The sequence below is a fragment of the Cherax quadricarinatus genome, chromosome 2 (genome assembly GCF_038502225.1).
Source record: "Cherax quadricarinatus isolate ZL_2023a chromosome 2, ASM3850222v1, whole genome shotgun sequence".
Taxonomy (NCBI): Eukaryota; Metazoa; Arthropoda; class Malacostraca; order Decapoda; family Parastacidae; genus Cherax; species Cherax quadricarinatus.
This window is the reverse complement of record NC_091293.1, coordinates 15,148,877-15,173,560: the sequence shown is the minus strand read 5'-3', so window position 1 is coordinate 15,173,560 and position 24,684 is coordinate 15,148,877.

Genomic DNA, 24,684 nt, shown 5'->3' with positions numbered 1-24,684 from the left:
GCAGAGTGTCTTTGTGTCAGAAGGAGTGTCTGTTTGTCACGCAGAGTGCCTGTGTGTCAGAAGGAGTGTCTGTGTGTCAGGCAGAGTGTCTGTGCGTCAGACGGAGTGTCTGTGTGTCAGGCAGAGTTTCTTTGTCTCAGACGGAGTGTCTGTGTGTCAGACGGAGTGTCTGTGTGTCAGGCAGAGTGTCTGTGTGTCACGCAGAGTGTCTGTGTGTCACGCAGAGTGTCTGTGTGTCAGACACAGTGCCTGTGTGTCACGCAGAGTGTCTGTGTGTCAGACAGAGTGTCTGTGTGTCAAACAGAGTGTCTGTGTGTCAGACAGAGTGTCTATGAGTCAGAGTGTCTGTGTGTCAAACAGAGTGTCTGTGTGTCAGACAGAGTGTCTGTGTGTTAGACAGAGTGTCTGTGTATCAGACAGAGTGTCTGTGTGTCAGACAGAGTGTCTGTGTGTCAAACAGAGTGTCTGTGTGTCAAACAGAGTGTCTGTGTGTCAAACAGAGTGTCTGTGTGTCAAACAGAGTGTCTGTGTGTCAAACAGAGTGTCTGTATGTTAGGCAGAGTGTCTGTGTGTCAGACAGAGTGCCTGTGTTTCAGACAGAGTGTCTGTGTGTCAGGCAGCGTGTCTGTGTGTCACGCAGAGTGTCTGTGTGTCAGACACAGTGCCTGTGTGTCACGCAGAGTGTCTGTGTGTCAGACAGAGTGTCTGTGTGTCAAACAGAGTGTCTGTGTGTCAGACAGAGTGTCTGTGTGTCAAACAGAGTGTCTGTGTGTCAGACAGAGTGTCTGTGTGTCAGACAGAGTGTCTGTTTGTCAAACAGAGTGTCTGTATGTCAGGCAGAGTGTCTGTGTGTCAGACAGAGTGTCTGTGTGTCAGGCAGAGTGTGTCTGTGTCAGACAGAGTGCCTGTGTTTCAGACAGAGTGTCTGTGTGTCAGGCAGAGTGTCTGTGTGTCACGCAGAGTGTCTGTGTGTCAGACACAGTGCCTGTGTGTCACGCAGAGTGTCTGTGTGTCCGACAGAGTGTCTGTGTGTCAAACAGAGTGTCTGTGTGTCAGACAGAGTGTCTGTGTGTCAAACAGAGTGTCTGTGTGTCAGACAGAGTGTCTGTGTGTTAGACAGAGTGTCTGTGTGTCAGACAGAGCGTCTGTGTGTCAGACAGAGTGTCTGTGTGTCAAACAGAGTGTCTGTGTGTCAGACAGAGTGTCTGTGTGTCAAACAGAGTGTCTGTATGTCAGACAGAGTGTCTGTGTGTCAGACAGAGTGTCTGTGTGCCAGGAAGAGTGTCTGTGTGTCAGGAAGAGTGTCTCTGTGTCAGGCACAGTGTCTGTGTGTCAGGCACAGTGTCTGTGTGTCAGACGGAGTGTCTGTGTGTCACGCAGAGTGTCTGTGTGTCAGAAGGAGTGTCTGTGTGCCAGGCAGAGTGTCTTTGTGTCAGAAGGAGTGTCTGTTTGTCACGCAGAGTGTCTGTGTGTCAGAAGGAGTGTCTGTGTGTCAGGCAGAGGGTCTGTGCGTCAGACGGAGTGTCTGTGTGTCAGGCAGAGTTTCTTTGTCTCAGACGGAGTGTCTGTGTGTCAGACGGAGTGTCTGTGTGTCAGGCAGAGTGTCTGTGTGTCACGCAGAGTGTCTGTGTGTCAGACAGAGTGTCTGTGTGTCAAACAGAGTGTCTGTGTGTCAGACAGAGTGTCTGTGTGTCAGACAGAGTGTCTGTGTGTCAAACAGAGTGTCTGTGTGTCAGACAGAGTGTCTGTGTGTTAGACAGAGTGTCTGTGTGTCAGACAGAGTGTCTGTGTGTCAGACAGAGTGTCTGTGTGTCAAACAGAGTGTCTGTGTGTCAAACAGAGTGTCTGTGTGTCAAACAGAGTGTCTGTGTGTCAAACAGAGTGTCTGTGTGTCAAACAGAGTGTCTGTATGTTAGGCAGAGTGTCTGTGTGTCAGACAGAGTGTGTCTGTGTCAGACAGAGTGCCTGTGTTTCAGACAGAGTGTCTGTGTGTCAGGCAGCGTGTCTGTGTGTCACGCAGAGTGTCTGTGTGTCAGACAGAGTGTCTGTGTGTCAAACAGAGTGTCTGTGTGTCAGACAGAGTGTCTGTGTGTCAAACAGAGTGTCTGTGTGTCAGACAGTGTGTCTGTGTGTCAGACAGAGTGTCTGTGTGTCACACAGATTGTCTGTATGTCAGGCAGAGTGTCTGTGTGTCAGACAGAGTGTCTGTGTGCCAGGCAGAGTGTCTGTGTGTCAGGCAGAGTGTCTGTGTGTCAGGCACAGTGTCTGTGTGTCAGGCACAGTGTGTGTGTGTCAGACGGAGTGTCTGTGTGTCACGCAGAGTGTCTGTGTGTCAGACGGAGTGTCTGTGTGCCAGGCAGAGTGTCTGTGTGTCAGACGGAGTGTCTCTGTGCCAGGCAGAGTGTCTTTGTGTTAGGAGGAGTGTCTGTGTGTCACGCAGAGTGTCTGTGTGTCAGACCGAGTGTCTGTGTGTCAGGCAGAGTGTCTGTGTGTCAGACGGAGTGTCTGTGTGTCAGGCAGAGTTTCTTTGTCTCAGACGGAGTGTCTGTGTGTCAGACGGAGTGTCTGTGTGTCAGGCAGAGTGTCTGTGTATCAGACGGAGTGTCTGTGTGTCAGACGGAGTGTCTGTGTCAGGCAGAGTGTCTGTGTGTCAGGCAGAGTGTCTGTGTGTCAGGCAGAGTGTCTGTGTGTCATACAGAGTGTCTGTGTGTCAGGCAGAGTGTCTGTGTGTCAGGCAGAGTGTCTGTGTGTCAGGCAGAGTGTCTGTGTGTCAGACGGAGTGTCTGTGTGTCAGACGGAGTGTCTGTGTCAGGCAGAGTGTCTGTGTGTCAGGCAGAGTGTCTGTGTGTCAGGCACAGTGTCTGTGTGTCAGTCACAGTGTCTGTGTGTCAGACGGAGTATCTGTGTGTCACGCAGAGTGTCTGTGTGTCAGACGGAGTGTCTGTGTGCCAGGCAGAGTGCCTGTGTGTCAGACGGAGTGTCTGTATGTCAGGCAGAGTGTCTGTGTGTCAGACGGAGTGTCTGTGTGCCAGGCAGAGTGTCTTTGTGTCAGAAGGAGTGGCTGTGTGTCACGCAGAGTGTCTGCGTGTCAGACGGAGTGTATGTGTGTCAGGCAGAGTGTCTGTGTGGCAGACGGAGTGTCTGTGTGTCAGGCAGAGTTTCTTTGTCTCACACGGAGTGTCTGTGTGTCAGGCAGAGTGTCTGTGTGTCAGGCAGAGTGTCTGTGTGTCAGACGGAGTGTCTGTGTGTCAGACGGAGTGTCTGTGTGTCAGGCAGAGTGTCTGTGTGTCAGGCAGAGTGTCTGTGTGTCAGGCAGAGTGTCTGTGTGTCATACAGAGTGTCTGTGTGTCATACGGAGTGTCTGTGTGTCAGGCAGAGTGTCTGTGTGTCAGACAGAGCGTCTGTGTGTCAGATAGAGTGTCTGTGTGTCAGACTGTGTGTCTGTATGTCAGGCAGTGTCTGTGTGTCAGGCAGAGTGTCTGTGTGTCATACAGAGTGTCTGTGTGTCAAACGGAATGTCTGTGTGTCAGACAGTGTCTGTGTGTAACACAGAGTGTCTGTGTGTCAGACAGAGTGTCTGTGTGTCGGACAGAGTGTCTGTGTGTCAGACAGAGTGTCTCTGTGTCAGACAGAGATTTTGTGTGTCAGACAGAGTGTCTGTGTGTCAGACAGAGTGTCTGTGTGTCAGACGGAGTGTCTGTGTGTCAGACAGAGTGTCTGTGTGTAAGACAGAGTGTCTGTGTGTCAGACAGAGTGTCTGTGTGTCAGACAGAGTGTCTGTGTGTCAGACGGAGTGTCTGCGTGTCAAACAGAGTGTCTGTGTGTCAGACAGAGTGTCTGTGTGTCAGACAGAGTGTCTGTGTGTCAGACAGAGTGTCTGTGTGTCAGACGGAGAGTCTGTGTGTCAGACAGAGTGTCTGTGTGTCAGACGGAGTGTCTGTGTGTCAGGCAGAGTGTCTGTGTGTCAGACAGAGTGTCTGTGTGTCAGACGGAGTGTCTGTGTGTCAGACGGAGTGTCTGTGTGTCAGACGGAGTGTCTGTGTGTCAGACGGAGTGTCTGTGTGTCAGACGGAGTGTCTGTGTGTCAGACAGAGTGTCTGTGTGTCAGACGGAGTGTCTGTGTGTCAGACAGTGTGTCTGTGTGTCAGACGGAGTGTCTGTGTGTCAGACAGAGTGTCTGTGTGTCAGACGGAGTGTCTGTGTGTCAGACAGAGTGTCTGTGTGTCAGACGGAGTGTCTGTTTGTCAGACGGATTGTCTGTGTGTCAGACGGAGTGTCTGTGTGTCAGACGGAGTGTCTGTGTGTCAGACGGAGTGTCTGTGTGTCAGACAGAGTGTCTGTGTGTCAGACGGAGTGTCTGTGTGTCAGACAGAGTGTCTGTGTGTCAGACGGAGTGTCTGTGTTTCAGACAGAGTGTCTGTGTGTCAGACGGAGTGTCTGTGTGTCAGACAGAGTGTCTGGGTGTCAGACGGAGTGTCTGTGTGTCAGACGGAGTGTCTGTGTGTCAGACGGAGTGTCTGTGTGTCAGGCAGAGTGTCTGTGTGTCAGACGGAGTGTCTGTGTGTCAGGCAGAGTGTCTGTGTGTCAGACAGAGTGTCTGTGTGTCAGACGGAGTGTCTGTGTGTCAGACGGAGTGTCTGTGTGTCAGACGGAGTGTCTGTGTGTCAGACGGAGTGTCTGTGTGTCAGACGGAGTGTCTGTGTGTCAGACAGAGTGTCTGTGTGTCAGACGGAGTGTCTGTGTGTCAGACAGTGTGTCTGTGTGTCAGACGGAGTGTCTGTGTGTCAGACAGAGTGTCTGTGTGTCAGACGGAGTGTCTGTGTGTCAGACAGAGTGTCTGTGTGTCAGACGGAGTGTCTGTTTGTCAGACGGATTGTCTGTGTGTCAGACGGAGTGTCTGTGTGTCAGACGGAGTGTCTGTGTGTCAGACGGAGTGTCTGTGTGTCAGACAGAGTGTCTGTGTGTCAGACGGAGTGTCTGTGTGTCAGACAGAGTGTCTGTGTGTCAGACGGAGTGTCTGTGTTTCAGACAGAGTGTCTGTGTGTCAGACGGAGTGTCTGTGTGTCAGACAGAGTGTCTGGGTGTCAGACGGAGTGTCTGTGTGTCAGACGGAGTGTTTGTGTGTCAGACGGAGTGTCTGTGTGTCAGACGGAGTGTCTGTGTGTCAGACGGATTGTCTGTGTGTCAGACGGAGTGTCTGTGTGTCAGACGGAGTGTCTGTGTGTCAGACGGAGTGTCTGTGTGTCAGACGGAGTGTCTGTGTGTCAGACGGAGTGTCTGTGTGTCAGACAGAGTGTCTGTGTGTAAGACAGAGTGTCTGTGTGTCAGACAGAGTGTCTGTGTGTCAGACAGAGTGTCTGTGTGTCAGACGGAGTGTCTGCGTGTCAAACAGAGTGTCTGTGTGTCAGACAGAGTGTCTGTGTGTCAGACAGAGTGTCTGTGTGTCAGACAGAGTGTCTGTGTGTCAGACGGAGAGTCTGTGTGTCAGACAGAGTGTCTATGTGTCAGACGGAGTGTCTGTGTGTCAGGCAGAGTGTCTGTGTGTCAGGCAGAGTGTCTGTGTGTCATACAGAGTGTCTGTGTGTCAGACGGAGTGTCTGTGTGTCAGGCAGAGTGTCTGTGTGTCAGACAGAGTGTCTGTGTGTCAGACGGAGTGTCTGTGTGTCAGACAGAGTGTCTGTGTGTCAGACGGAGTGTCTGTGTGTCAGACGGAGTGTCTGTGTGTCAGACGGAGTGTCTGTGTGTCAGACGGAGTGTCTGTGTGTCAGACAGAGTGTCTGTGTGTCAGACGGAGTGTCTGTGTGTCAGACGGAGTGTCTGTGTGTCAGACGGAGTGTCTGTGTGTCAGACGGAGTGTCTGTGTGTCAGACAGAGTGTCTGTGTGTCAGACGGAGTGTCTGTGTGTCAGACGGAGTGTCTGTGTGTCAGACGGAGTGTCTGTGTGTCAGACAGAGTGTCTGTGTGTCAGACGGAGTGTCTGTGTGTCAGACGGAGTGTCTGTGTGTCAGACGGAGTGTCTGTGTGTCAGACGGAGTGTCTGTGTGTCAGACGGAGTGTCTGTGTGTCAGACAGAGTGTCTGTGTGTCAGGCGGAGTGTCTGTGTGTCAGACGGAGTGTCTGTGTGTCAGATGGAGTGTCTGTGTGTCAGACGGAGTGTCTGTGTGTCAGACGGAGTGTCTGTGTGTCTGACGGAGTGTCTGTGTGTCAGACGGAGTGTCTGTGTGTCAGACGGATTGTCTGTGTGTCAGACGGAGTGTCTGTGTGTCAGACGGAGTGTCTGTATGTCAGACGGAGTGTCTGTGTGTCAGACAGAGTGTCTGTGTGTCAGTCGGAGTGTCTGTGTGTCAGACGGATTGTCTGTGTGTCAGACGGAGTGTCTGTGTGTCAGACGGAGTGTCTGTGTGTCAGACGGAGTGTCTGTGTGTCAGACAGAGTGTCTGTGTGTCAGACGGAGCGTCTGTGTGTCAGACAGAGTGTCTGTGTGTCAGACGGAGTGTCTGTGTGTCAGACAGAGTGTCTGTGTGTCAGACGGAGTGTCTGTGTGTCAGACAGAGTGTCTGTGTGTCAGACGGAGTGTCTGTGTGTCAGACAGAGTGTCTGTGTGTCAGACGGAGTGTCTGTGTGTCAGACGGAGTGTCTGTGTGTCAGACGGAGTGACTGTGTGTCAGACGGAGTGTCTGTGTGTCAGACAGAGTGTCTGTGTGTCAGACGGAGTGTCTGTGTGTCAGACGGATTGTCTGTGTGTCAGACGGAGTGTCTGTGTGTCAGGCACTGTCTCTGTGTGTCAGACGGAGTATCTGTGTGTCACGCAGAGTGTCTGTGTGTCAGACGGAGTGTCTGTGTGCCAGGCAGAGTGCCTGTGTGTCAGACGGAGTGTCTGTATGTCAGGCAGAGTGTCTGTGTGTCAGACGGAGTGTCTGTGTGCCAGGCAGAGTGTCTTTGTGTCAGAAGGAGTGTCTGTGTGTCACGCAGAGTGTCTGTGTGTCAGACGGAGTGTCTGTGTGTCAGGCAGAGTGTCTGTGTGTCAGACGGAGTGTCTGTGTGTCAGGCAGAGTTTCTTTGTCTCAGACGGAGTGTCTGTGTGTCAGGCAGAGTGTCTGTGTGTCAGGCAGAGTGTCTGTGTGTCAGGCAGAGTGTCTGTGTGTCAGGCAGAGTGTCTGTGTGTCATACAGAGTGTCTGTGTGTCATACTGAGTGTCTGTGTGCCAGGCAGAGTGTCTGTGTGTCAGACAGAGTGTCTGTGTGTCAGACAGAGTGTCTGTGTGTCAGACGGTGTGACTGTATGTCAGGCAGAGTGTCTGTGTGTCAGGCAGAGTGTCTGTGTGTCATATAGAGTGACTGTGTGTCAAACGGAATGTCTGTGTGTCAGACAGAGTGTCTGTGTGTAACACAGAGTGTCTGTGTGTCAGACAGAGTGTCTGTGTGTAGGACAGAGTGTCTGTGTGTCAGACAGAGTGTCTCTGTGTCAGACAGAGTTTCTGTGTGTCAGACAGAGTGTCTGTGTGTCAGACAGAGCGTCTGTGTGTCAGACGGAGTGTCTGTGTGTCAGACAGAGTGTCTGTGTGTAAGACAGAGTGTCTGTGTGTCAGACAGAGTGTCTGTGTGTCAGACAGAGTGTCTGTGTGTCAGACGGAGTGTCTGTGTGTCAGACAGAGTGTCTGTGTGTCAGACAGAGTGTCTGTGTGTCAGACAGAGTGTCTGTGTGTCAGACAGAGTGTCTGTGAGTCAGACAGAGTGTCTGTGTGTCAAACAGAGTGTCTGTGTGTCAGAGTGTCTGTGTGTTAGACAGAGTGTCTGTGTGTCAAACAGAGTGTCTGTGTGTCAGACAGAGTGTCTGTGTGTCAAACAGAGTGTCTGTATGTCAGACAGAGTGTCTGTGTGTCAGACAGAGTGTCTGTGTGCCAGGAAGAGTGTCTGTGTGTCAGGCAGAGTGTCTGTGTGTCAGGCACAGTGTCTGTGTGTCAGGCACAGTGTCCGTGTGTCAGACGGAGTGTCTGTGTGTCACGCAGAGTGTCTGTGTGTCAGACGGAGTGTCTGTGTGCCAGGCAGAGTGTCTTTGTGTCAGAAGGAGTGTCTGTTTGTCACGCAGAGTGCCTGTGTGTCAGAAGGAGTGTCTGTGTGTCAGGCAGAGTGTCTGTGCGTCAGACGGAGTGTCTGTGTGTCAGGCAGAGTTTCTTTGTCTCAGACGGAGTGTCTGTGTGTCAGACGGAGTGTCTGTGTGTCAGGCAGAGTGTCTGTGTGTCACGCAGAGTGTCTGTGTGTCAGACACAGTGCCTGTGTGTCACGCAGAGTGTCTGTGTGTCAGACAGAGTGTCTGTGTGTCAAACAGAGTGTCTGTGTGTCAGACAGAGTGTCTATGAGTCAGAGTGTCTGTGTGTCAAACAGAGTGTCTGTGTGTCAGACAGAGTGTCTGTGTGTTAGACAGAGTGTCTGTGTATCAGACAGAGTGTCTGTGTGTCAGACAGAGTGTCTGTGTGTCAAACAGAGTGTCTGTGTGTCAAACAGAGTGTCTGTGTGTCAAACAGAGTGTCTGTGTGTCAAACAGAGTGTCTGTGTGTCAAACAGAGTGTCTGTATGTTAGGCAGAGTGTCTGTGTGTCAGACAGAGTGCCTGTGTTTCAGACAGAGTGTCTGTGTGTCAGGCAGCGTGTCTGTGTGTCACGCAGAGTGTCTGTGTGTCAGACACAGTGCCTGTGTGTCACGCAGAGTGTCTGTGTGTCAGACAGAGTGTCTGTGTGTCAAACAGAGTGTCTGTGTGTCAGACAGAGTGTCTGTGTGTCAGACAGAGTGTCTGTGTGTCAGACAGAGTGTCTGTTTGTCAAACAGAGTGTCTGTATGTCAGGCAGAGTGTCTGTGTGTCAGACAGAGTGTCTGTGTGTCAGGCAGAGTGTGTCTGTGTCAGACAGAGTGCCTGTGTTTCAGACAGAGTGTCTGTGTGTCAGGCAGAGTGTCTGTGTGTCACGCAGAGTGTCTGTGTGTCAGACACAGTGCCTGTGTGTCACGCAGAGTGTCTGTGTGTCCGACAGAGTGTCTGTGTGTCAAACAGAGTGTCTGTGTGTCAGACAGAGTGTCTGTGTGTCAAACAGAGTGTCTGTGTGTCAGACAGAGTGTCTGTGTGTTAGACAGAGTGTCTGTTTGTCAGACAGAGCGTCTGTGTGTCAGACAGAGTGTCTGTGTGTCAAACAGAGTGTCTGTGTGTCAGACAGAGTGTCTGTGTGTCAAACAGAGTGTCTGTATGTCAGACAGAGTGTCTGTGTGTCAGACAGAGTGTCTGTGTGCCAGGAAGAGTGTCTGTGTGTCAGGAAGAGTGTCTCTGTGTCAGGCACAGTGTCTGTGTGTCAGGCACAGTGTCTGTGTGTCAGACGGAGTGTCTGTGTGTCACGCAGAGTGTCTGTGTGTCAGAAGGAGTGTCTGTGTGCCAGGCAGAGTGTCTTTGTGTCAGAAGGAGTGTCTGTTTGTCACGCAGAGTGTCTGTGTGTCAGAAGGAGTGTCTGTGTGTCAGGCAGAGGGTCTGTGCGTCAGACGGAGTGTCTGTGTGTCAGGCAGAGTTTCTTTGTCTCAGACGGAGTGTCTGTGTGTCAGACGGAGTGTCTGTGTGTCAGGCAGAGTGTCTGTGTGTCACGCAGAGTGTCTGTGTGTCAGACAGAGTGTCTGTGTGTCAAACAGAGTGTCTGTGTGTCAGACAGAGTGTCTGTGTGTCAGACAGAGTGTCTGTGTGTCAAACAGAGTGTCTGTGTGTCAGACAGAGTGTCTGTGTGTTAGACAGAGTGTCTGTGTGTCAGACAGAGTGTCTGTGTGTCAGACAGAGTGTCTGTGTGTCAAACAGAGTGTCTGTGTGTCAAACAGAGTGTCTGTGTGTCAAACAGAGTGTCTGTGTGTCAAACAGAGTGTCTGTGTGTCAAACAGAGTGTCTGTATGTTAGGCAGAGTGTCTGTGTGTCAGACAGAGTGTGTCTGTGTCAGACAGAGTGCCTGTGTTTCAGACAGAGTGTCTGTGTGTCAGGCAGCGTGTCTGTGTGTCACGCAGAGTGTCTGTGTGTCAGACAGAGTGTCTGTGTGTCAAACAGAGTGTCTGTGTGTCAGACAGAGTGTCTGTGTGTCAAACAGAGTGTCTGTGTGTCAGACAGTGTGTCTGTGTGTCAGACAGAGTGTCTGTGTGTCACACAGATTGTCTGTATGTCAGGCAGAGTGTCTGTGTGTCAGACAGAGTGTCTGTGTGCCAGGCAGAGTGTCTGTGTGTCAGGCAGAGTGTCTGTGTGTCAGACAGAGTGTCTGTGTGTCAAACAGAGTGTCTGTGTGTCAGACAGAGTGTCTGTGTGTTAGACAGAGTGTCTGTGTGTCAGACAGAGCGTCTGTGTGTCAGACAGAGTGTCTGTGTGTCAAACAGAGTGTCTGTGTGTCAGACAGAGTGTCTGTGTGTCAAACAGAGTGTCTGTATGTCAGACAGAGTGTCTGTGTGTCAGACAGAGTGTCTGTGTGCCAGGAAGAGTGTCTGTGTGTCAGGAAGAGTGTCTCTGTGTCAGGCACAGTGTCTGTGTGTCAGGCACAGTGTCTGTGTGTCAGACGGAGTGTCTGTGTGTCACGCAGAGTGTCTGTGTGTCAGAAGGAGTGTCTGTGTGCCAGGCAGAGTGTCTTTGTGTCAGAAGGAGTGTCTGTTTGTCACGCAGAGTGTCTGTGTGTCAGAAGGAGTGTCTGTGTGTCAGGCAGAGGGTCTGTGCGTCAGACGGAGTGTCTGTGTGTCAGGCAGAGTTTCTTTGTCTCAGACGGAGTGTCTGTGTGTCAGACGGAGTGTCTGTGTGTCAGGCAGAGTGTCTGTGTGTCACGCAGAGTGTCTGTGTGTCAGACAGAGTGTCTGTGTGTCAAACAGAGTGTCTGTGTGTCAGACAGAGTGTCTGTGTGTCAGACAGAGTGTCTGTGTGTCAAACAGAGTGTCTGTGTGTCAGACAGAGTGTCTGTGTGTTAGACAGAGTGTCTGTGTGTCAGACAGAGTGTCTGTGTGTCAGACAGAGTGTCTGTGTGTCAAACAGAGTGTCTGTGTGTCAAACAGAGTGTCTGTGTGTCAAACAGAGTGTCTGTGTGTCAAACAGAGTGTCTGTGTGTCAAACAGAGTGTCTGTATGTTAGGCAGAGTGTCTGTGTGTCAGACAGAGTGTGTCTGTGTCAGACAGAGTGCCTGTGTTTCAGACAGAGTGTCTGTGTGTCAGGCAGCGTGTCTGTGTGTCACGCAGAGTGTCTGTGTGTCAGACAGAGTGTCTGTGTGTCAAACAGAGTGTCTGTGTGTCAGACAGAGTGTCTGTGTGTCAAACAGAGTGTCTGTGTGTCAGACAGTGTGTCTGTGTGTCAGACAGAGTGTCTGTGTGTCACACAGATTGTCTGTATGTCAGGCAGAGTGTCTGTGTGTCAGACAGAGTGTCTGTGTGCCAGGCAGAGTGTCTGTGTGTCAGGCAGAGTGTCTGTGTGTCAGGCACAGTGTCTGTGTGTCAGGCACAGTGTGTGTGTGTCAGACGGAGTGTCTGTGTGTCACGCAGAGTGTCTGTGTGTCAGACGGAGTGTCTGTGTGCCAGGCAGAGTGTCTGTGTGTCAGACGGAGTGTCTCTGTGCCAGGCAGAGTGTCTTTGTGTTAGGAGGAGTGTCTGTGTGTCACGCAGAGTGTCTGTGTGTCAGACCGAGTGTCTGTGTGTCAGGCAGAGTGTCTGTGTGTCAGACGGAGTGTCTGTGTGTCAGGCAGAGTTTCTTTGTCTCAGACGGAGTGTCTGTGTGTCAGACGGAGTGTCTGTGTGTCAGGCAGAGTGTCTGTGTATCAGACGGAGTGTCTGTGTGTCAGACGGAGTGTCTGTGTCAGGCAGAGTGTCTGTGTGTCAGGCAGAGTGTCTGTGTGTCAGGCAGAGTGTCTGTGTGTCATACAGAGTGTCTGTGTGTCAGGCAGAGTGTCTGTGTGTCAGGCAGAGTGTCTGTGTGTCAGGCAGAGTGTCTGTGTGTCAGACGGAGTGTCTGTGTGTCAGACGGAGTGTCTGTGTCAGGCAGAGTGTCTGTGTGTCAGGCAGAGTGTCTGTGTGTCAGGCACAGTGTCTGTGTGTCAGTCACAGTGTCTGTGTGTCAGACGGAGTATCTGTGTGTCACGCAGAGTGTCTGTGTGTCAGACGGAGTGTCTGTGTGCCAGGCAGAGTGCCTGTGTGTCAGACGGAGTGTCTGTATGTCAGGCAGAGTGTCTGTGTGTCAGACGGAGTGTCTGTGTGCCAGGCAGAGTGTCTTTGTGTCAGAAGGAGTGGCTGTGTGTCACGCAGAGTGTCTGCGTGTCAGACGGAGTGTATGTGTGTCAGGCAGAGTGTCTGTGTGGCAGACGGAGTGTCTGTGTGTCAGGCAGAGTTTCTTTGTCTCACACGGAGTGTCTGTGTGTCAGGCAGAGTGTCTGTGTGTCAGGCAGAGTGTCTGTGTGTCAGACGGAGTGTCTGTGTGTCAGACGGAGTGTCTGTGTGTCAGGCAGAGTGTCTGTGTGTCAGGCAGAGTGTCTGTGTGTCAGGCAGAGTGTCTGTGTGTCATACAGAGTGTCTGTGTGTCATACGGAGTGTCTGTGTGTCAGGCAGAGTGTCTGTGTGTCAGACAGAGCGTCTGTGTGTCAGATAGAGTGTCTGTGTGTCAGACTGTGTGTCTGTATGTCAGGCAGTGTCTGTGTGTCAGGCAGAGTGTCTGTGTGTCATACAGAGTGTCTGTGTGTCAAACGGAATGTCTGTGTGTCAGACAGTGTCTGTGTGTAACACAGAGTGTCTGTGTGTCAGACAGAGTGTCTGTGTGTCGGACAGAGTGTCTGTGTGTCAGACAGAGTGTCTCTGTGTCAGACAGAGATTTTGTGTGTCAGACAGAGTGTCTGTGTGTCAGACAGAGTGTCTGTGTGTCAGACGGAGTGTCTGTGTGTCAGACAGAGTGTCTGTGTGTAAGACAGAGTGTCTGTGTGTCAGACAGAGTGTCTGTGTGTCAGACAGAGTGTCTGTGTGTCAGACGGAGTGTCTGCGTGTCAAACAGAGTGTCTGTGTGTCAGACAGAGTGTCTGTGTGTCAGACAGAGTGTCTGTGTGTCAGACAGAGTGTCTGTGTGTCAGACGGAGAGTCTGTGTGTCAGACAGAGTGTCTGTGTGTCAGACGGAGTGTCTGTGTGTCAGGCAGAGTGTCTGTGTGTCAGACAGAGTGTCTGTGTGTCAGACGGAGTGTCTGTGTGTCAGACGGAGTGTCTGTGTGTCAGACGGAGTGTCTGTGTGTCAGACGGAGTGTCTGTGTGTCAGACGGAGTGTCTGTGTGTCAGACAGAGTGTCTGTGTGTCAGACGGAGTGTCTGTGTGTCAGACAGTGTGTCTGTGTGTCAGACGGAGTGTCTGTGTGTCAGACAGAGTGTCTGTGTGTCAGACGGAGTGTCTGTGTGTCAGACAGAGTGTCTGTGTGTCAGACGGAGTGTCTGTTTGTCAGACGGATTGTCTGTGTGTCAGACGGAGTGTCTGTGTGTCAGACGGAGTGTCTGTGTGTCAGACGGAGTGTCTGTGTGTCAGACAGAGTGTCTGTGTGTCAGACGGAGTGTCTGTGTGTCAGACAGAGTGTCTGTGTGTCAGACGGAGTGTCTGTGTTTCAGACAGAGTGTCTGTGTGTCAGACGGAGTGTCTGTGTGTCAGACAGAGTGTCTGGGTGTCAGACGGAGTGTCTGTGTGTCAGACGGAGTGTCTGTGTGTCAGACGGAGTGTCTGTGTGTCAGACGGAGTGTCTGTGTGTCAGACGGAGTGTTTGTGTGTCAGACGGAGTGTCTGTGTGTCAGACGGAGTGTCTGTGTGTCAGACGGATTGTCTGTGTGTCAGACGGAGTGTCTGTGTGTCAGACGGAGTGTCTGTGTGTCAGACGGAGTGTCTGTGTGTCAGACGGAGTGTCTGTGTGTCAGACGGAGTGTCTGTGTGTCAGACAGAGTGTCTGTGTGTCAGACGGAGTGTCTGTGTGTCAGACAGAGTGTCTGTGTGTAAGACAGAGTGTCTGTGTGTCAGACAGAGTGTCTGTGTGTCAGACAGAGTGTCTGTGTGTCAGACGGAGTGTCTGCGTGTCAAACAGAGTGTCTGTGTGTCAGACAGAGTGTCTGTGTGTCAGACAGAGTGTCTGTGTGTCAGACAGAGTGTCTGTGTGTCAGACGGAGAGTCTGTGTGTCAGACAGAGTGTCTATGTGTCAGACGGAGTGTCTGTGTGTCAGGCAGAGTGTCTGTGTGTCAGGCAGAGTGTCTGTGTGTCATACAGAGTGTCTGTGTGTCAGACGGAGTGTCTGTGTGTCAGGCAGAGTGTCTGTGTGTCAGACAGAGTGTCTGTGTGTCAGACGGAGTGTCTGTGTGTCAGACAGAGTGTCTGTGTGTCAGACGGAGTGTCTGTGTGTCAGACGGAGTGTCTGTGTGTCAGACGGAGTGTCTGTGTGTCAGACGGAGTGTCTGTGTGTCAGACAGAGTGTCTGTGTGTCAGACGGAGTGTCTGTGTGTCAGACGGAGTGTCTGTGTGTCAGACGGAGTGTCTGTGTGTCAGACGGAGTGTCTGTGTGTCAGACAGAGTGTCTGTGTGTCAGACGGAGTGTCTGTGTGTCAGACGGAGTGTCTGTGTGTCAGACGGAGTGTCTGTGTGTCAGACAGAGTGTCTGTGTGTCAGACGGAGTGTCTGTGTGTCAGACGGAGTGTCTGTGTGTCAGACGGAGTGTCTGTGTGTCAGACGGAGTGTCTGTGTGTCAGACGGAGTGTCTGTGTGTCAGACAGAGTGTCTGTGTGTCAGGCGGAGTGTCTGTGTGTCAGACGGAGTGTCTGTGTGTCAGATGGAGTGTCTGTGTGTCAGACGGAGTGTCTGTGTGTCAGACGGAGTGTCTGTGTGTCTGACGGAGTGTCTGTGTGTCAGACGGAGTGTCTGTGTGTCAGACGGATTGTCTGTGTGTCAGACGGAGTGTCTGTGTGTCAGACGGAGTGTCTGTGTGTCAGACGGAGTGTCTGTGTGTCAGACAGAGTGTCTGTGTGTCAGTCGGAGTGTCTGTGTGTCAGACGGATTGTCTGTGTGTCAGACGGAGTGTCTGTGTGTCAGACGGAGTGTCTGTGTGTCAGACGGAGTGTCTGTGTGTCAGACAGAGTGTCTGTGTGTCAGACGGAGCGTCTGTGTGTCAGACAGAGTGTCTGTGTGTCAGACGGAGTGTCTGTGTGTCAGACAGAGTGTCTGTGTGTCAGACGGAGTGTCTGTGTGTCAGACAGAGTGTCTGTGTGTCAGACGGAGTGTCTGTGTGTCAGACAGAGTGTCTGTGTGTCAGACGGAGTGTCTGTGTGTCAGACGGAGTGTCTGTGTGTCAGACGGAGTGACTGTGTGTCAGACGGAGTGTCTGTGTGTCAGACAGAGTGTCTGTGTGTCAGACGGAGTGTCTGTGTGTCAGACGGATTGTCTGTGTGTCAGACGGAGTGTCTGTGTGTCAGGCACTGTCTCTGTGTGTCAGACGGAGTATCTGTGTGTCACGCAGAGTGTCTGTGTGTCAGACGGAGTGTCTGTGTGCCAGGCAGAGTGCCTGTGTGTCAGACGGAGTGTCTGTATGTCAGGCAGAGTGTCTGTGTGTCAGACGGAGTGTCTGTGTGCCAGGCAGAGTGTCTTTGTGTCAGAAGGAGTGTCTGTGTGTCACGCAGAGTGTCTGTGTGTCAGACGGAGTGTCTGTGTGTCAGGCAGAGTGTCTGTGTGTCAGACGGAGTGTCTGTGTGTCAGGCAGAGTTTCTTTGTCTCAGACGGAGTGTCTGTGTGTCAGGCAGAGTGTCTGTGTGTCAGGCAGAGTGTCTGTGTGTCAGGCAGAGTGTCTGTGTGTCAGGCAGAGTGTCTGTGTGTCATACAGAGTGTCTGTGTGTCATACTGAGTGTCTGTGTGCCAGGCAGAGTGTCTGTGTGTCAGACAGAGTGTCTGTGTGTCAGACAGAGTGTCTGTGTGTCAGACGGTGTGACTGTATGTCAGGCAGAGTGTCTGTGTGTCAGGCAGAGTGTCTGTGTGTCATATAGAGTGACTGTGTGTCAAACGGAATGTCTGTGTGTCAGACAGAGTGTCTGTGTGTAGGACAGAGTGTCTGTGTGTCAGACAGAGTGTCTCTGTGTCAGACAGAGTTTCTGTGTGTCAGACAGAGTGTCTGTGTGTCAGACAGAGCGTCTGTGTGTCAGACGGAGTGTCTGTGTGTCAGACAGAGTGTCTGTGTGTAAGACAGAGTGTCTGTGTGTCAGACAGAGTGTCTGTGTGTCAGACAGAGTGTCTGTGTGTCAGACGGAGTGTCTGTGTGTCAGACAGAGTGTCTGTGTGTCAGACAGAGTGTCTGTGTGTCAGACAGAGTGTCTGTGTGTCAGACAGAGTGTCTGTGTGTCAGACGGAGTGTCTGTGTGTCAGACAGAGTGTCTCTGTGTCAGACGGAGTGTCTGTGTGTCAGGCAGAGTGTCTGTGTGTCAGGCAGAGTGTCTGTGTGTCATACAGAGTGTCTGTGTGTCAGACGGAGTGTCTGTGTGTCAGGCAGAGTGTCTGTGTGTCAGACAGAGTGTCTGTGTGTCAGACGGAGTGTCTCTGTGTCAGACAGAGTGTCTGTGTGTCAGACGGAGTGTCTGTGTGTCAGACGGAGTGTCTGTGTGTCAGACGGAGTGTCTGTGTGTCAGACGGACTGTCTGTGTGTCAGACAGAGCGTCTGTGTGTCAGACGGAGTGTCTGTGTGTCAGACGGAGTGTCTGTGCGTCAGACAGAGTGTCTGTGTGTCAGACGGAGTGTCTGTGTGTCAGACAGAGTGTCTGTGTGTCAGACGGAGTGTCTGTGTGTCAGACGGATTGTCTGTGTGTCAGACGGAGTGTCTGTGTGTCAGACGGAGTGTCTGTGTGTCAGACGGAGTGTCTGTGTGTCAGACAGAGACGGAGTGTCTGTGTGTCAGACAGAGTGTCTGTGTGTCAGACGGAGTGTCTGTGTGTCAGACAGAGTGTCTGTGTGTCAGACGGAGTGTCTGTGTGTCAGACAGAGTGTCTGTGTGTCAGACGGAGTGTCTGTGTGTCAGACGGAGTGTCTGTGTGTCAGACGGAGTGTCTGTGTGTCAGACGGAGTGTCTGTGTGTCAGACAGAGTGTCTGTGTGTCAGACGGTGTGTCTGTGTGTCAGACGGAGGTTCTGTGTGTCAGACAGAGTGTCTGTGTGTCAGACGGAGTGTCTGTGTGTCAGACGGAGTGTCTGTGTGTCAGACAGAGTGTCTGTGTGTCAGACGGAGTGTCTGTGTGTCAGACAGAGTGTCTGTGTGTCAGACGGAGTGTCTGTGTGTCAGACGGAGTGTCTGTGTGTCAGACGGAGTGTCTGTCTGTGTGTCAGACGGAGTGTCTGTGTGTCAGACGGATTGTCTGTGTGTCAGACGGAGTGTCTGTGTGTCAGACGGAGTGTCTGTGTGTCAGACGGAGTGTCTGTGTGTCAGACAGAGTGTCTGTGTGTCAGACGGAGTGTCTGTGTGTCAGACAGAGTGTCTGTGTGTCAGACGGAGTGTCTGTGTTTCAGACAGAGTGTCTGTGTGTCAGACGGAGTGTCTGTGTGTCAGACAGAGTGTCTGTGTGTCAGACGGAGTGTTTGTGTGTCAGACGGAGTGTCTGTGTGTCAGACGGAGTGTCTGTGTGTCAGACGGAGTGTCTGTGTGTCAAACGGAGTGTTTGTGTGTCAGAGGGAGTGTCTGTGTGTCAGACGGAGTGTCTGTGTGTCAGACGGATTGTCTGTGTGTCAGACGGAGTGTCTGTGTGTCAGACGGAGTGTCTGTGTGTCAGACGGAGTGTCTGTGTGTCAGACGGAGTGTCTGTGTGTCAGACGGAGTGTCTGTGTGTCAGACAGAGTGTCTGTGTGTCAGACGGATTGTCTGTGTGTCAGACGGAGTGTCTGTGTGTCAGGCACAGTGTCTGTGTGTCAGACGGAGTATCTGTGTGTCACGCAGAGTGTCTGTGTGTCAGACGGAGTGTCTGTGTGCCAGGCAGAGTGCCTGTGTGTGAGACTGAGTGTCTGTATGTCAGACAGAGTGTCTGTGTGTCAGACGGAGTGTCTGTGTGCCAGGCAGAGTGTCTTTGTGTCAGAAGGAGTGGCTGTGTGTCACGCAGAGTGTCTGTGTGTCAGACGGAGTGTCTGTGTGTCAGGCAGAGTGTTTGTGTGTCAGACGGAGTGTCTGTGTGTCAGGCAGAGTTTCTTTGTCTCACACGGAGTGTCTGTGTGTCAGGCAGAGTGTCTGTGTGTCAGGCAGAGTGTCTGTGCGTCAGACGGAGTGTCTGTGTGTCATACAGAGTGTCTGTGTGTCATACGGAGTGTCTGTGTGTCAGGCAGAGTGTCTGTGTGTCAGACAGAGTGTCTGTGTGTCAGACAGAGTGTCTGTGTGTCAGACGGTGTGTCTGTATGTCAGGCAGAGTGCCTGTGTGTCAGGCAGAGTGTCTGTGTGTCATACAGAGTGTCTGTGTGTCAAACGGAATGTCTGTGTGTCAGACAGAGTGTCTGTGTGTAACACAGAGTGTCTGTGTGTCAGACAGAGTGTCTGTGTGTAGGACAGAGTGTCTGTGTGTCAGACAGAGTGTCTCTGTGTCAGACAGAGTTTCTGTGTGTCAGAGTGTCTGTGTGTCAGACAGAGTGTCTGTGTGTCAGACGGAGTATCTGTGTGTCAGACGGAGTGTCTGTGTGTCAGACAGAGTGTCTGTGTGTCAGACGGAGTGTCTGTGTGTCAGACAGAGTGTCTGTGTGTCAGAGTGTCTGTGTGTCAAACGGAGTGTCTGTGTGTCAGACAGCGTGTCTGTGTGTCAGACGGAGTGTCTGTGTGTCAGGCAGAGTGTCTGTGTGTCAGGCAGAGTGTCTGTGTGTCATACAGAGTGTCTGTGTGTCAGACGGAGTGTCTGTGTGTCAGGCAGAGTGTCTGTGTGTCAGACAGAGTGTCTGTGTATCAGACGGAGTGTCTGTGTGTCAGAGAGAGTGTCTGTGTGTCAGACGGAGTGTCTGTGTGTCAGACGGAGTGTCTGTGTGTCAGACGGAGTGTCTGTGTGTCAGACGGAGTGTCTGTGTGTCAGACGGAGTGTCTGTGTGTCAGACGGAGTGTCTGTGTGTCAGACGGAGTGTCTGTGTGGCAGACAGAGTGTCTGTGTGTCAGACGGAGTGTCTGTGTGTCAGACGGAGTGTCTGTGTGTCAGACGGAGTGTCTGTGTGTCAGACGGAGTGTCTGTGTGTCAGACGGAGTGTCTGTGTGTCAGACGGAGTGTCTGTGTGTCAGACAGAGTGTCTGTGTGTCAGACGGAGTGTCTGTGTGTCAGACAGAGTGTCTGTGTGTCAGACGGAGTGTCTGTGTATCAGACGGAGTGTCTGTGTGTCAGAGAGAGTGTCTGTGTGTCAGACGGAGTGTCTGTGTGTCAGATGGAGTGTCTGTGTGTCAGACGGAGTGTCTGTGTGTCAGACAGAGTGTCTGTGTGTCAGACGGAGTGTCTGTGTGTCAGACGGAGTGTCTGTGTGTCAGACGGAGTGTCTGTGTGGCAGACAGAGTGTCTGTGTGTCAGACGGAGTGTCTGTGTGTCAGACGGAGTGTCTGTGTGTCAGACGGAGTGTCTGTGTGTCAGACGGAGTGTCTGTGTGTAACACAGAGTGTCTGTGTGTCAGACAGAGTGTCTGTGTGTCAGACAGAGTGTCTGAGTGTCAGACGGAGTGTCTGTGTGTCAGACAGAGTGTCTGTGTGTCAGACAGAGTGTCTGTGTGTCAGACAGAGTGTCTGTGTGTCAGACAGAGTGTCTGTGTGTCAAACGGAGTGTCTGTGTGTCAGACAGCGTGTCTGTGTGTCAGACGGAGTGTCTGTGTGTCAGGCAGAGTGTCTGTGTGTCAGGCAGAGTGTCTGTGTGTCATACAGAGTGTTTGTGTGTCAGACGGAGTGTCTGTGTGTCAGGCAGAGTGTCTGTGTGTCAGACAGAGTGTCTGTGTGTCAGACGGAGTGTCTGTGTGTCAGACAGAGTGTCTGTGTGTCAGACGGAGTATCTGTGTGTCAGACGGAGTGTCTGTGTGTCAGACGGAGTGTCTGTGTGTCAGACGGAGTGTCTGTGTGTCAGACAGATTGTCTGTGTGTCAGACGGAGTGTCTGTGTGTCAGACGGAGTGTCTGTGTGTCAGACGGAGTGTCTGTGTGTCAGACGGAGTGTCTGTGTGTCAGACAGAGTGTCTGTGCGTCAGACGGAGTGTCTGTGTGTCAGACGGAGTGTCTGTGTGTCAGACGGAGTGTCTGTGTGTCAGACGGAGTGTCTGTGTGTCAGACGGAGTGTCTGTGTGTCAGACGGAGTGTCTGTGTGTCAGACAGAGTGTCTGTGTGTCAGACTGAGTGTCTGTGTGTCAGACGGAGTGTCTGTGTGTCAGACGGAGTGTCTGTGTGTCAGACGGAGTGTCTGTGTGTCAGACGGAGTGTCTGTGTGTCAGACGGAGTGTCTGTGTGTCAGACGGAGTGTCTGTGTGTCAAACGGAGTGTCTGTGTGTCAGACAGAGTGTCTGTGTGTCAGACGGAGTGTCTGTGTGTCAGACGGAGTGTCTGTGTGGCAGACAGAGTGTCTGTGTGTCAGACGGAGTGTCTGTGTGTCAGACGGAGTGTCTGTGTATCAGACGGAGTGTCTGTGTGTCAGACGGAGTGTCTGTGTGTAACACAGAGTGTCTGTGTGTCAGACAGAGTGTCTGTGTGTAGGACAGAGTGTCTGTGTGTCAGACAGAGTGTCTCTGTGTCAGACAGAGTTTCTGTGTGTCAGACAGAGTGTCTGTGTGTCAGACAGAGTGTCTGTGTGTCAGACGGAGTGTCTGTGAGTCAGACGGAGTGTCTGTGTGTCAGACGGAGTGTCTGTGTGTCAGACGGAGTGTCTGTGTGTCAGACGGAGTGTCTGTGTGTCAGACGGAGTGTCTGTGTGTCAGACGGAGTGTCTGTGTGTCAGACAGAGTGTCTGTGTGTCAGACGGAGTGTCTGTGTGTCAGACGGAGTGTCTGTGTGTCAGACGGAGTGTCTGTGTGGCAGACAGAGTGTCTGTGTGTCAGACGGAGTGTCTGTGTGTCAGACGGAGTGTCTGTGTGTCAGACGGAGTGTCTGTGTGTCAGACGGAGTGTCTGTGTGTAACACAGAGTGTCTGTGTGTCAGGCAGTGTCTGTGTGTAGGACAGAGTGTCTGTGTGTCAGACAGAGTGTCTCTGTGTCAGACAGAGTTTCTGTGTGTCAGACAGAGTGTCTGTGTGTCAGACAGAGTGTCTGTGTGTCAGACGGAGTGTCTGTGTGTCAGACAGAGTGTCTGTGTGTCAGACAGAGTGTCTGTGTGTCAGACGGAGTGTCTGTGTGTCAGACAGAGTGTCTGTGTGTCAGACAGAGTGTCTGTGTGTCAGACAGAGTGTCTGTGTGTCAGACAGAGTGTCTGTGTGTCAAACGGAGTGTCTGTGTGTCAGACAGCGTGTCTGTGTGTCAGACGGAGTGTCTGTGTGTCAGGCAGTGTGTCTGTGTGTCAGGCAGAGTGTCTGTGTGTCATACAGAGTGTTTGTGTGTCAGACGGAGTGTCTGTGTGTCAGGCAGAGTGTCTGTGTGTCAGACAGAGTGTCTGTGTGTCAGACGGAGTGTCTGTGTGTCAGAAAGAGTGTCTGTGTGTCAGACGGAGTGTCTGTGTGTCAGACAGAGTGTCTGTGTGTCAGACGGAGTGTCTGTGTGTCAGACGGAGTGTCTGTGTGTCAGACGGAGTGTCTGTGTGGCAGACAGAGTGTCTGTGTGTCAGACGGAGTGTCTGTGTGTCAGACGGAGTGTCTGTGTGTCAGACGGAGTGTCTGTGTGTCAGACGGAGTGTCTGTGTGTAACACAGAGTGTCTGTGTGTCAGGCAGTGTCTGTGTGTAGGACAGAGTGTCTGTGTGTCAGACAGAGTGTCTCTGTGTCAGACAGAGTTTCTGTGTGTCAGACAGAGTGTCTGTGTGTCAGACAGAGTGTCTGTGTGTCAGACGGAGTGTCTGTGTGTCAGACAGAGTGTCTGTGTGTCAGACAGAGTGTCTGTGTGTCAGACGGAGTGTCTGTGTGTCAGACAGAGTGTCTGTGTGTCAGACAGAGTGTCTGTGTGTCAGACAGAGTGTCTGTGTGTCAGACAGAGTGTCTGTGTGTCAAACGGAGTGTCTGTGTGTCAGACAGCGTGTCTGTGTGTCAGACGGAGTGTCTGTGTGTCAGGCAGTGTGTCTGTGTGTCAGGCAGAGTGTCTGTGTGTCATACAGAGTGTTTGTGTGTCAGACGGAGTGTCTGTGTGTCAGGCAGAGTGTCTGTGTGTCAGACAGAGTGTCTGTGTGTCAGACAGAGTGTCTGTGTGTCAGACAGAGTGTCTGTGTGTCAGACGGAGTGTCTGTGTGTCAGACGTAGTGTCTGTGTGTCAGACGGAGTGTCTGTGTGTCAGACAGAGTGTCTGTGTGTCAGACGGAGTGTCTGTGTGTCAGACGGATTGTCTGTGTGTCAGACGGAGTGTCTGTGTGTCAGACGGAGTGTCTGTGTGTCAGACGGAGTGTCTGTGTGTCAGACAGAGTGTCTGTGTGTCAGACGGAGTGTCTGTGTGTCAGACAGAGTGTCTGTGTGTCAGACGGAGTGTCTGTGTTTCAGACAGAGTGTCTGTGTGTCAGACGGAGTGTCTGTGTGTCAGACAGAGTGTCTGTGTGTCAGACGGAGTGTTTGTGTGTCAGACGGAGTGTCTGTGTGTCAGACGGAGTGTCTGTGTGTCAGACGGAGTGTCTGTGTGTCAGACGGAGTGTTTGTGTGTCAGACGGAGTGTCTGTGTGTCAGACGGAGTGTCTGTGTGTCAGACGGATTGTCTGTGTGTCAGACGGAGTGTCTGTGTGTCAGACGGAGTGTCTGTGTGTCAGACGGAGTGTCTGTGTGTCAGACGGAGTGTCTGTGTGTCAGACGGAGTGTCTGTGTGTCAGACAGAGTGTCTGTGTGTCAGACGGATTGTCTGTGTGTCAGACGGAGTGTCTGTGTGTCAGGCACAGTGTCTGTGTGTCAGACGGAGTATCTGTGTGTCACGCAGAGTGTCTGTGTGTCAGACGGAGTGTCTGTGTGCCAGGCAGAGTGCCTGTGTGTGAGACTGAGTGTCTGTATGTCAGACAGAGTGTCTGTGTGTCAGACGGAGTGTCTGTGTGCCAGGCAGAGTGTCTTTGTGTCAGAAGGAGTGGCTGTGTGTCACGCAGAGTGTCTGTGTGTCAGACGGAGTGGCTGTGTGTCAGGGAGAGTGTCTGTGTGTCAGATGGAGTGGCTGTGTGTCACGCAGAGTGTCTGTGTGTCAGACGGAGTGTCTGTGTGTCAGGCAGAGTGTTTGTGTGTCAGACGGAGTGTCTGTGTGTCAGGCAGAGTTTCTTTGTCTCACACGGAGTGTCTGTGTGTCAGGCAGAGTGTCTGTGTGTCAGGCAGAGTGTCTGTGTGTCAGACGGAGTGTCTGTGTGTCATACAGAGTGTCTGTGTGTCATACGGAGTGTCTGTGTGTCAGGCAGAGTGTCTGTGTGTCAGACAGAGTGTCTGTGTGCCAGACAGAGTGTCTGTGTGTCAGACGGTGTGTCTGTATGTCAGGCAGAGTGCCTGTGTGTCAGGCAGAGTGTCTGTGTGTCATACAGAGTGTCTGTGTGTCAAACGGAATGTCTGTGTGTCAGACAGAGTGTCTGTGTGTAACACAGAGTGTCTGTGTGTCAGACAGAGTGTCTGTGTGTAGGACAGAGTGTCTGTGTGTCAGACAGAGTGTCTCTGTGTCAGACAGAGTTTCTGTGTGTCAGAGTGTCTGTGTGTCAGACAGAGTGTCTGTGTGTCAGACGGAGTATCTGTGTGTCAGACGGAGTGTCTGTGTGTCAGACAGAGTGTCTGTGTGTCAGACGGAGTGTCTGTGTGTCAGACAGAGTGTCTGTGTGTCAGAGTGTCTGTGTGTCAGACAGAGTGTCTGTGTGTCAGACAGAGTGTCTGTGTGTCAAAAGGAGTGTCTGTGTGTCAGACAGCGTGTCTGTGTGTCAGACGGAGTGTCTGTGTGTCAGGCAGAGTGTCTGTGTGTCAGGCAGAGTGTCTGTGTGTCATACAGAGTGTCTGTGTGTCAGACGGAGTGTCTGTGTGTCAGGCAGAGTGTCTGTGTGTCAGACAGAGTGTCTGTGTATCAGACGGAGTGTCTGTGTGTCAGAGAGAGTGTCTGTGTGTCAGACGGAGTGTCTGTGTGTCAGACGGAGTGTCTGTGTGTCAGACGGAGTGTCTGTGTGTCAGACGGAGTGTCTGTGTGTCAGACGGAGTGTCTGTGTGTCAGACGGAGTGTCTGTGTGTCAGACGGAGTGTCTGTGTGGCAGACAGAGTGTCTGTGTGTCAGACGGAGTGTCTGTGTGTCAGACGGAGTGTCTGTGTGTCAGACGGAGTGTCTGTGTGTCAGACGGAGTGTCTGTGTGTCAGACGGAGTGTCTGTGTGTCAGACGGAGTGTCTGTGTGTCAGACAGAGTGTCTGTGTGTCAGACGGAGTGTCTGTGTGTCAGACAGAGTGTCTGTGTGTCAGACGGAGTGTCTGTGTATCAGACGGAGTGTCTGTGTGTCAGAGAGAGTGTCTGTGTGTCAGACGGAGTGTCTGTGTGTCAGATGGAGTGTCTGTGTGTCAGACGGAGTGTCTGTGTGTCAGACAGAGTGTCTGTGTGTCAGACGGAGTGTCTGTGTGTCAGAC